This window comes from Balaenoptera acutorostrata, chromosome 2, assembly GCF_949987535.1.
Source record: "Balaenoptera acutorostrata chromosome 2, mBalAcu1.1, whole genome shotgun sequence".
NCBI classification, from domain to species: domain Eukaryota; kingdom Metazoa; phylum Chordata; class Mammalia; order Artiodactyla; family Balaenopteridae; genus Balaenoptera; species Balaenoptera acutorostrata.
Genome location: NC_080065.1, coordinates 59,117,318 through 59,129,355, shown reverse-complemented (window position 1 = coordinate 59,129,355; position 12,038 = coordinate 59,117,318).

The following is a 12,038-nucleotide window of genomic DNA, read 5'->3' as shown; positions in this document are numbered from 1 at the left end:
ATGTTATGTGTCTTCCAGTTTTCTTCTTATAACTGATTACTGGTTTCATACTGTTGTGGTTAGAAAAGATGCGTGATATGATTTCAGTCTCCTTATATTTATTGAGACTTGTTTTGTGGACTAACGTGATCTCTCCTAGACAGTGTTTCATGTGCACTTGAAAAGAATGCATGCCCTGCAGTTTTGGGGTTTTTTTTTCTTTTTTGTTGTTTTTTTTCTTAACATCTTTATTGGAGTATAATAATTGCTTTACAGTGTTGTGTTAGTTTCTCCTGTATAACAAAATGAATCAGCTATATGTATACGTATATCCCCATATCCCCTCCCTCTTGCATCTCCCTCCCACCCTCCTTATCCCACCCCTCTAGGTGGTCGCAAAGCACCAAGCTGATCTCCCTGTGCCATGCAGCTGCTTCCCACTAGCTAGCTATTTTACAGTTGGTAGTGTATACATATCAATGCTACTCTCTCACTTCGTCCCAGCTTACCCTTCCCCCTCCCCGTGTCCTCAAGTCCATTCTCTAGGTCTGTGTCTTTATTTCCGTCCTGCCCCTAGGTTCATCAGAACCATTTTTTTTTTTAATATTCTATCTATATGTGTTAGCATACGGTATTTGTTTTTCTCTTTCTGACTTACTTCACTCTGTATGACAGACTCTAGGTCCATCCACCTCACTACAAATAACTGAATTTCGTTTCTTTTTATGGCCGAGTAATATTCCATTGTATATATGTGCCACATCTTCTTTATCCATTCATCTGTCAATGGACACTTAGGTTGCTTCCATGTCCTGGCTATTGTAAATAGTGCTGCAATGAACATTGTGGTACATGACTCCTTTTGAATTATGGTTTTCTCAGCGTATATGCCCAGTAGTGGGATTGTTGGGTCATCTGGTAGTTCTACTTTTAGTTTTTTAAGGAACCTCCATACTGTTCTCCATAGTGGCTGTATCAATTTACATTCCCACCAACAGTGCAACAGGGTTCCCTTTTCTCCACACCCTCTCCAGCATTTGTTGTTTGTAGATTTTTTGACAGTGGCTACTCTGACTGGTGTGAGGTGATACCTCATTGTAGTTTTGATTTGCATTTCTCTAATGTTAGTGATATTGAACATCTTTTCATGTGTTTCTTGGCAATCTATGTATCTTCTTTGAAGAAATGTCTATTTAGGTCTTCTGCCTATTTTTGGGTTGGGTTGTTTGTTTTTTTGATATTGAGCTGCATGAGCTGCTTGTATATTTTGGAGATTAATCCTTTGTCTGTTGCTTCATTTGGAAATATTTTCTCCCATTCTGAGGGTTGTCTTTTCGTCTTGTTCATGGTTTCCTTTGCTGTGCAAAAGCTTTTAAGTTTCATTAGGTCCCATTTGTTTATTTTCGTTTTTATTTCCATTTCTCTAGGAGGTGGGTCAAAAAGGATCTTGCTGTGATTTATGTCATAGAGTGTTCTGCCTATGTTTTCCTCTAAGAGTTTTATAATATCTGGCCATACATTTAGGTCTGTAATCCATTTTGAGTTTATTTTTGGGTTTGCTGTTAGGGAGTGTTCTAATTTCATTCTTTTACATGTAGCTGTCCAGTTTTCCCAGCACCACTTATTGAAGAGGCTGTCTTTTCTCCATTGTATATTCTTGCCTCCTTTATCAAAGATAAGATGACCATAGGTGCGTGGGTTTATCTCTGGGCTTTCTATCCTGTTCCATTGATCTATATTTCTGTTTTTGTGCCAGTACCGTATTGTCTTCATTACTGTAGCCTTGTAGTATAGTCTGAAGTCCAGGAGCCTGATTCCTCCCGCTCCATTTTTCTTTCTCAAGATTGTTTTGGCTGTTCGGGGTCTTTTGTGTTTCCATACAAATTGTGCAATTTTTTTTTTTTTAATTTAGGGAAGGCTCTTTTATTTATTTATTTATTTTTATATTTATTTTTGGCTGTGTTGGGTCTTCGTTTCTGTGCTAGGGCTTCCTCTAGTTGCGGCTAGCGGGGGCCACTCTTCATCGCGGTGCGCAGGCCTCTTCACTATCACGGCCTCTCTTGCTGCGGAGCACAGGCTCCAGACGCGCAGGCTCAGTAGTTGTGGCTCACGGGCCTAGTTGCTCCGCGGCATGTGGGATCTTCCCAGACCAGGGCTCGAACCCGTGTCCCCTGCATTAGCAGGCAGATTCTCAACCACTGCGCCACCAGGGAAGCCCTGTGCAATTTTTTGTTCTGGTTCTGTGAAAAACACCATTGGTAGTCTGATAGGGATTGCACTGAATCTGTAGATTGCTTTGGGTAGTAGAGTCATTTTCACAATGTTGATTCTTCCTCTCCAAGAACATAGTATATCTCTTCATCTGTTTGTATCATCTTTAATTTCTTTCATCAGTGTCTTATAGTTTTCTGCATACAGGTCTTTTGTCTCCTTAGGTAGGTTTATTCCTAGGTATTTTATTCTTTTTGTTGTAGTAGTAAATGGGAGTTTTTCCTTAATTTCTCTTTCAGATTTTTCATCATTAGTGTATAGGAATGCAAGAGATTTCTGTGCATTAATTTTGTATCCTGCTACTCTACCAAATTCATTGATTAGCTCTAGTAGTTTTCAGGTAGCATCTTTAGGGTTCTCTATGTATAGTATCATGTCATCTGCAAACAGTGACAGTTTTACTTCTGCTTTTCCGATTTGGATTCCTTTTATTTCTTTTTCTTCTCTGATTGCTGTGGCTAAAACTTCCAAAACTATGTTGAATAATAGTGGTAAGAGTGGGCAACCTTGTCTTGTTTCTGATCTTAGAGGAAATGGTTTCAGTTTTTCACCATTGAGAACAATGTTGGCTGTGGGTTTGTCATATATGGCCTTTATTTTGTTGAGGTAGGTTCCCTCTATGCCTACTTTCTGGAGAGTTTTTATCATAAATGGGTATTGAATTTTGTCAAAAGCTTTTTCTGCATCTATTGAGATGATCATATGGTTTTTCTCCTTCAATTTGTTAATATGGTGTATCACATTGATTGATTTGCATATATTGAAGAATCCTTACATTCCTGGGATAAACCCCACTTGATCATGGTGTATGATCCTTTTAATGTGCCATTGGATTCTGTTTGCTAGTATTTTGTTGAGGATTTTTGCATCTGTGTTCATCAGAGATATTGGCCTGTAGTTTTCTTTCTTTGTGACATCTTTGTCTGGTTTTGGTATCAGGGTGATGGTGGCCTCATAGAATGGGTTTGGGAGTGTTCTTCACTCTGAAATATATTGGAAGAGTTTGAGAAGGATAGGTGTTAGCTCTTCTCTAAATGTTTGATAGAATTTGCCTGTGAAGCCATCTGGTCCTGGGCTTTTGTTTGTTGGAAGATTTTTAATCACAGTCTCAATTTCAGTGCTTATGATTGGTCTGTTTATATTTTCTGTTTCTTCCTGGTTCAGTCTCAGAAGGTTGTGCTTTTCTAAGAATGTGTCCATTTCTTCCACGTTGTCCATTTTATTGGCATATAGTTGCTTATGGAAATCTCTCATGATCCTTGGTATTTCTGCAGTGTCAGTTGTTACTTCTCCTTTTTCATTTCTAATTCTGTTGATTTGAGTCTTTTCCCTTTTTTCTTGATGAGTCTGGCTAATGGTTTATCAATTTTGTTTATCTTCTCAAAGAACCAGCTTTTAGTTTTATTGATCTTTGCTATTGTTTTCTTCGTTTCTATTTCATTTAGTTCTGCTCTGATCTTTATGATTTCTTTCCTTCTACTGACTTTGGGTTTTCTTTGTTATTTTTTCTCTAGTTGTTTTAAGTGTAAGGTTGGATTGTTTGTTTGATATTTTTCTTGTTTCTTGAGTTGAGATTGAATTGCTATAAACTTCCCTCTTAGAACTGCTTTTGCTGCATCCCATAGCTTTTGGGTTGTTGTGTTTTCATTGTTATTGTTTCTATGTATTTTTAAATTTCTTCTTTGATTTCTTCAGTGATCTCTTGTTTATTTAGTAGTGTATTGTTTAGCCTCCCTGTGTTTGTATTTTTTACAGATTTTTTTCTGTAATTGGTATCTAGTCTCATAGCATTGTGGTCGGAAAAGATACTTGACATGATTTCAATTTTCTTAAATTGACCAAGGCTTGATTTGTGACCCAAGATATGGTCTATTCTGGAGAATGTTCCATGAGCACTTGAGAAGAAAGTGTGTTCTGTTGTTTTTGGATGGAATGTCCTATAAATATCAATTAAGTCCATCTTGTTTAATGTATCATTTAAAGCTTGTGTTTCCTATTTATTTTCATTTTGGATGATCTGTCCATTGGTGAAAGTGGGGTGTTAAAGTCCCCTACTCTGTGTTACTGTCGATTTCCCCTTTTATGGCTGTTAGTATTTGCCTTATGTATTGAGGTGCTCCTATGTTGGGTGCATAAGTATTTACAATTGTTATATCTTCTTCTTGGATTGATCCCTTTATCATTACATAGTGTCCTTCTTTGTCTATTGTAATAGTCTTTATTTTAAAGTCTATTTTGTCTGATATGAGAATTGCTACTCCAGCTTTCTTTTGGTTTCTATTTGCATGGAATATCTTTTTCCATTCCCTCACTTTCAGTCTGTATGTGTCCCTAGGTCTGAAGTGCGTCTCTTGTGGACAGCATATGTACGGATCTTGTTTTTGTATCCATTCAGCCAGTCTGTGTCTTTAGGTTGGAGCATTTAATCCATTTACATTTAAGGTAATTATTGATATGTATGTTCCTATTACCATTTTCTTAATTGTTTTGGGTTTGTTTTTGTAAGTCATTTCTTTCTCTTGTGTTTCCTACCTAGAGACTTTCTGTTAGCATTTGTTGTAAAGCTGGTTTGGTGGTGCTGAATTCTATTAACTTTTGCTTATCTGTAAAGGTTTTAATTCTCCATCGAATGTGAATGAGATCCTTGCTGGGTAGAGTAATCTTGGTTGTAGGTTTTTTCCTTTCATCACTTTAAATATGTCCTGCCACTCCCTTCTGGCTTGCAGAGTTTCTGCTGAAAAATCAGCTGTTAACCTTATGGGGATTCCCTTATATGTTATTTGTTGCCTTTCCCTTGCTGTTTTTAATATTTTTTCTTTGTATTTAATTTTTGATAGTTTGATTAATAAGTGTCTCAGCGTGTTTCTCTTTGGGTTTATTCTGTATGGTACTCTCTGTGCTTCCTGGACTTGACTGACTATTTCCCTTCCCATGTTAGGGAAGTTTTTGACTATAATCTCTTCAAATATTTTCTCAGACACTTTCTTTTTCTCTTCTTCTTCTGCAACCCCTATAATTCAAATGTTGGTGTGTTTAATATTGTCCCAGAGGTCTCTGAGACTGTCCTCAATACTTTTCATTCTTTTTTCTTTATTCTTCTCCCTGGCAGTTATTTCCACCATTTTATCTTCCAGCTCACTTATCCATTCTTCTGCCTCAGTTATTCTGTTATTGATTCCTTCTAGAATATTTTTAATTTCAGTAATTGTGTTGTTCATCACTGTTTGTTTGCTCTTTAGTTCTTCTAGATCCTTGTTAAATGTTTCTTGTATTTTCTCCATTCTGTTTCCGAGATTTTGGATCATCTTTACTATCATTACTCTGAATTCTTTTTCAGGTAGATTGCCTATTTCGTCTTCATTTATTTGGTCTTGTAGGTTTTTACCTTGCTTTTTCATCTGTAACATATTTTTTTGTCATTTCTTTTTTTTTTTTTTTTTTGATGGGTGGTGCTGTATTGCTGTCTCACTGGTTGTTTGGCTTGAGATGTCCAGCACTGGAGTTTGCAGGCAGTTGGATAGAGCTGGGTCTTGGTGCTGAGATGAGGACCTCTGGGAGGCCTCACTCTGATTGATATTCCCTGGGGTCTGAGGTTCTTCGTTAGTCCAGCAGTTTGGACTTGGAGCTCCCACCAAAGGAGCCTGGGCCCGACCTCCGGCCTGGGAACCAAGATTACGCAAGCTTTGTGGTGGGGTTAAAAAAAAAAAAAAAAAAAAGTACAATATCAAAGAATAAAAAATAAAATAAAATTAGAAAAATAAAAAGTATATTAGGAAAAATTATAATTGAAACAACTGCAACAAGGTAAAATAAAACCACAACAGAAAAAAGAAAAAAAAAAGGGGGGATGGAAACAAGCAAAAAGGAGAAATCACTAACAAAGTATAAAGAATAAAATAAAATTAGAAAAATAAAAGATTTATTAGGAAAATTAAAAATATGAAAGAATCAACAACAATGAATCAACAAGGCAAAACAGAACCCCAATCTAAGAAAGGAAGAAAGAAAAAGAAAAAGCCTTGGCTCTGGTGGTGGAGTTTAGGCGAGGGGTGGAACTTAGGCAGGGGTGGGGTTTAAGGTGGGGCAAGACCTAGGCAGGAGGAGGGGGTGACGTTTGAGCATGTGGCAGGGCCTAGGCGGGGCAATGTTCAGGCATGGGGCGGTGCCTCTGCGTAGGACCTGCACGGAAGGGGAGAGGCAGCATGTCTAAAGGAAGGTCTCTGGAATGTTGAGTTCTGGAGTTTGGAGGTAGGGCCCTGAGTGAGGGTGTGTGGGTGGGGTTTAGGCCCAGCTTGTTGGAGGGGGTCTCCAAGTGTAGAAGTAGGGCCCTGGGTGGGCGTGTAGGGGTGGGGCTTGGGTTCTGCACGGCAGGAGGGAGGCTCCGAGGACAGAGGATTAGGCCTGGGAGCCCAACAGGCTCCGCAGTACCTAAATGGACAGGGAAAGCACTGGCCACGTTCCCTTCCTTTCCTTAGTGCCCCTCCCCCACCATCTCCCCTAACGTCTCCCCCGTTGCTGCTGGACCCCTAACCATGGGTGGGTCCCACTGGTTGTAGGAACTCCTTCCCTCCCCAGCCACCCCTCAGGGGTGCCAGTCCTGGAGGTCCAGCCTTTACTTTTGCTCCCCCTTCCCTCCCTCCCACTCCCTCAGGACCCGCATGGCTGGAGGGGACCTAGGTGGGCAGAGGGTCAGGCCCAGGATCTGAACAGGTTCCTGGGGGTCCAAGTGGGCAGGGGAAACCTGACCACACTCCCTTTTGATCCTCTGCCCTCCCAATGGTTCCCCAATATACCCCTTCAGGCGTGGGATCCCTTCCCCTCCCCCAGCCGCCCCTCAGGGGTACCAGTCCCGTCCTGCCTCCACTTCTCCTCCTCCTTCACTCCCCCCACGCCCCACGTGGGGGTTCCTCCCGTCCCCTTTGGTGTCCGTGGTCCCCCACTGCTGCCTGCTAGGTGCCCTAGTTGTGTGGAGATGCGGATTCCGTGTCCTCCTAGTACGCCATCTTGACTCTGCCCCCTCTCCAGTTTTTGTATGGAATGTCCGGTATATATGTATTAAGTACATCTGGCTTAATGTGTTGTTTAAAGCCAGTGTTTGCTTATTGATTTGTCTGTCCAGATAATCTATCCATTTGATATACGTGGGATATGAAAGTCCCCTGCTATTATTGTATTGCTATTAATTTCTCCCTTTATGTCAATATTTGCTTTATGTATTTAGGTGCTCCTATGTTGAGTGCATAGGTATTTATGAATGTTATATCCTCTTCTTGGATTGACCCCTTTATCATTATGAAAGGCCCTTCTTAGTCTCTTATTACAATCTTTATTTACAGTCTGTTTTGTTTTATATGTGTATTGCTACCACAGCTTTCTTTTTGTTTCTATTTGCATGGCATATCCTTTCCCGTCCCTTCACTTTCAGTCGGTGTGTCTTTAAATCTGAAGTGAATCTCCTGTTGGCAGCATATAGATTGGTCTTTTTTTTTTTAAATCAATTCAGCCACCCTGTGTCTTTAGTCCATTTACATTTAAAGTGATAAATGATAGTTATATGCTTATTGCCATTTTGTTAATTGTTCTGGTTGTTTTTGTAGTTCTTCTCTGTTCCCTATTTTCTCTTTTGTCTCTTCCCTTGTAGTTTGATGATTTTGTATAGAGTTATATATGTTCTATATAACTATATATAAACTATATTTCTTTAGTGTTATAGCTTGTGTATCTATTTTAAGTTTTTGGTTTGTGGTTAAGTTCGAACGCATTCTAAAAACATTACATTTTTTCTCCCCCTCCCACATTTTATGTTTTTATTTTTTAATTGTGATATAGTTTATTTACAATATTATATAAATTTGAGGTGTACAACATAGTGATTCACAATTTTTAAAGATTATATTCCATTAATAGTTATTATAGGACTTCCCTGGTGGTCCAGTGGTTAAGACTGCGCTTCCAATGCAGGGGGCAAGGGTTCGATCCCTGGTCAGGGAAGTTCCGCCTGCTGCGCAGTGCAGCCAAAAAAAAAAACTGGTTACTATAAATTATCGGCTATATCCCCTGTGATATATCCTTATAGCTTATTCCTTTTATACCTAGTAGTTTGTACCTCTTAATCCCCTACCTCAATCTTGCCCCTCCCTCCTTCCCACTCCCTACTGGTAACCACTAGTTTGTTCTCTATATCTGTGAGTCTGTTTCTCTTTTGTTATATTCACTAATTTACTTTATTTTTTAGATTCCACATATAAGTGATAACATAAGTATTTGTCGTTCTCTGTCTGAGTTATTTCACTCAGCAAAATACCCTCTAAGTCCATACTTGGTGCAAATGGCAAAATTTCATTCTTTTTTATGGCTGAGTATTTAATTGTGTGTGTGTATACACACACACAGACCACATCTTCTTTACCCATTTATCTGTTGATAAACACTTAGATTGTGTCCATATCTTAGCTATTGTAAATAGTGGTGCTGTGAACATTGGACTGCATGCATCTTTTCAAATTAGTGTTTTCATTTTCTTCAAATACCCAGGAGTGGAATTGCTGGATCATGTGGTACTTCTATTTTTAGTTTTTTAGCACCTTCCATGGTGTTTTACACAGTGGCTACGCCAATTTACATACCCACCAACAGTGCACAAATCTCCACATCCTACACTTTATGTTTTTGACATCATATTTTACATCTTTTTATTTTGTGTATTACTTAACTACTAATTGTAGTTATAGTTTATTTTGCCACTGTTGTCTTTTAATCTTCATACTAGCTTTTACTGGCTGATCCACTGCCTTTACTATATATACTTGCCAATTTTAGTCTGTTCTGAGACTCTTCAAAAATTTATGACTTGGGCTTCCCTGGTGGCGCAGTGGTTGAGAATCTGCCTGCCAATGCAGGGGATACGGGTTCCAGCCCTGGTCTGGGAAGATCCCACATGCCACGGAGCAACTAGGCCCGTGAGCTACAACTACTGAGCCTGCGCGTCTGGAGCCTGTGCCCCGCAACGAGAGGTTGCGACAGTGAAAGGCCCGCGCACCGCGATGAAGAGTGGCCCCCGCTTGCCGCAACTAGAGAAAGCCCTCGCACAGAAATGAAGACCCAACACAGCCAAAAATAAATAAATAAAATTAAAAAAAAAATTTATGACTTGAGGATTTTAAATTTGGAAATACATTAACTTAGAGAAACTGAGGTTTGAGACCTTGTTCTGTCTGAAGTAAATATGCATAATTATTACAAAAAGAATAAAAATACCATTGAAGTAATAAATAACTTTAAAGTATTCAGATACTTCATTTTTCACATCATGCAATTCAACAGGTTTTTACTGATCATCTATTATGTCTGCCACTACATGAATGGACATATCTTCAAGAGTTACATAATATCTTAACACATTATTGACCAGAGACGTAGTAATACGTCTTTTGTTACCCTAACGTTATTGACTGGAGACGTTTCTTTCTTTCTTTTTTTTTTTCATAAATTTATTTATTTATTTATTTATTTATTTTTGGCTGCTTTGGGTCTTTGTTGCTGCGTGGGCTTTCTCTAGTTGCAACGAGTGGGGGATACTCTTCATTGAGGTGTGCGGGCTTCTCATTGCGGTGGCTTCTCTTGTGGAGCGTGGGCTCTAGGTGCACGGGCTTCAGTAGTTGTGGCATGCGGGCTCAATAGTTGTGGCTCATGGGCTCTAGAGCGCAGGCTCAGCAGTTGTGCACAGGCTTAGTTGCTCTGCGACATGTGGGATCTTCCCGGACCAGGGATCGAACCCGTGTCCCCTGCATTGGCAGGCAGATTCTTTTTTTAATTTTTATTTTTTTATTAATTTACTTATTTTTGGCTGCGTTGGGCCTTTCTCTGGTTGCAGAGAGTGGGGGCTGTTCTTTGTTCTGGTACACAGGCTTCTCATTGCATTGGCTTCTCTTGTTGCGGAGCATGGGCTCTAGGCTTGCGGGCTTCAGGAGTTGTGGCTCGCGTGCTCTAGAGCGCAGTCTTAGTAGTTGTGGTGTACGGGCTTAGTTGGTCTACGGCATGTGGGATCTTCCTGGACAGGGGCTCAAACCCACGTCCCCTGCATTGGCAGGCGGATTCTTAACCACTGCACCACCAGGGAAGTCACGGGAGATGTTTCAATATTCATTCATATAACAAATTACTGGACACAGGCATTAGTTTCTGCAAAAATCCCCTGGTCAATAATGAGTTAATGATGGTTCTGGTGATCTTGTGATAGATCATGTACCAATGGTACCGCCCTTAAATAGGATGGAATCCTGCATGTGCCTAATACGAATGAGGCAAACGTGAAGTTTTTTAGCCTGAGTTATCTTCCTATTAACACAGATATTCAGTTAAAGTAAAGCTTTGTTCTATTTTTTGGGTGATCACGAGGGCAAAAGGATTACAACAGCTTAAGTTACATTCTAATAAAAGATATAATAGGGCTTCCCTGGTGGCTCAGTGGTTAAGAATCCGCCTGCCAATTCAGGGGACACGGTTCGAGCCCTGGTCCAGGAAGATCCCACATGCTGTGGAGCAACTAAGCCTGTGCACCACAAGTACTGAGCCTGTGCTCTAGAGCCCATGAGCCACAACTACTGAGCCCACATGCCACAGCTACTGAAGCCCGCACCTAGAGCCTGTGCTCCACAGGGAGAAGCCACTGCAATTAGACACCCGCACACCGCAAGGAAGAGTAGCCTCCGCTCGCCGCAACTAGAGAAGCCTGTGCAGTGACAAAGACCAAGTACAGACAAAAATTAATAAATAAAATAATAAATTAAAAAAATAAAATATTTAAAAAAAGGTATAATGAAGAAGTCTGCTTGTATCACAAAGATTCTTTATGGGTCTGATTTCTGTAATTCTGTCTTCAGAATTTCTATACAGAATGGTAAGCCTTGAGTACAAAGAGCTTGTTATGCTTTAAGCCATATCCTTTATTTCCTTTTTTTAAAAATGAATAATTTCCATGTTTAAAATATCCTGTGTAGTGGAATGTCTTTGGGCTTTTAAAATTTTAATTCTTAAAAATCTAGGAAAAACTATGGTGTCCGAAAGAACATATGTATTAGGGTAAGGAAGATCTCTAGGTTGTAATTAATCATTAAAATTTAAATGCAGGGGACTTCCCTGGCAGTCCAGTGGTTAGGACTCCGCCCTTCCACTGCAGGGGGTGCAGGTTTGATCCGTGGTCAGGGAACTAAGATCCCACATGCCACACAGCGTGGCCAAAAAAAAAAAAAATTAAATCCAAAATTCAATGTTCTTGATTAAATTTTATGGCACTTACTTAAATGAACTCATTATTCAGATAAAGCATTTAATTTTTAACTTCAACGTGATTCTTTAGGTAAATTCTTAATTGCCTTTGGTGATGAGGACCTATTAAAAAAAATTCAATTGAAGAATTGAATTATTTCTATGGAATTGTCAATCATGGTTTTCTATTAGATCAAATTGAGTAAAAACACTTATTAAACTGCTTCTTACAACTTTACCTACTGAAGTACTACTTGCTATATAGTAATCACATATTGGAATATATTGTCTTTACAGATGGCCAAGTCATGAAAATATCACTGAGAAAAGAAGAATGACTATAAGTTGCTCAAATGCACTTCCCTATAAATTCCAGAAAGATTTAAAACCTACTACACGCTTTTCCTTTTGCTCCTTAAATCCAAACAAAAACCTTTTAGATAGCCCTAATTAGCTAATACACATCAAAAGATCACAGGTAGCCTTTTATTGGAGCATTTGCCTGGGAAAATTGATTTTAA